This window comes from Eurypyga helias, unplaced genomic scaffold, assembly GCF_000690775.1.
Source record: "Eurypyga helias isolate BGI_N326 unplaced genomic scaffold, ASM69077v1 scaffold8782, whole genome shotgun sequence".
Classification (NCBI taxonomy): domain Eukaryota; kingdom Metazoa; phylum Chordata; class Aves; order Eurypygiformes; family Eurypygidae; genus Eurypyga; species Eurypyga helias.
Window position 1 is genome coordinate 22,732 of NW_010235276.1, and position 327 is coordinate 23,058.

At 67.3% G+C, this 327-nt stretch overlaps 1 protein-coding gene across 1 annotated transcript in view; it reads left to right on the forward strand.

The window, feature by feature from the left end:
- Window positions 1-327, forward strand: part of DFNA5 (deafness, autosomal dominant 5) — a 20,018-nt gene that overhangs the window by 19,379 nt on the left and 312 nt on the right. The window lies entirely within an intron of this gene.

Genomic DNA, 327 nt, shown 5'->3' on the forward strand with positions numbered 1-327 from the left:
CCGGAGCCTCTTCATGAAGTCCCTGCACGAATGGGCATGGCTGCTGTTCCTGACGGGCTTGTGCTCCAAGCTTGCTGACAGAAGTAACGGTGAAATCCTCCTCATCTCTGGGTGCGAGGGGGGTGCTGCCGGCCGCCCAGCGCGAGGGCGAGAGCTAAGCGCGATCCGCAGCGCGAGGAGTTGAACCGGGGGCCGGGAGGCGGTAGGAGAGAGATTCCCCCTCGGGGGGTGCCAGAGCTCTGGCGCCGGGTGAGCGCGTCGTGCTCCTCACAGCCGGTAGCAAATGGGATCTCGCCCTTTGGCGGCTCCGGGCCGCTCCCCGCTGGG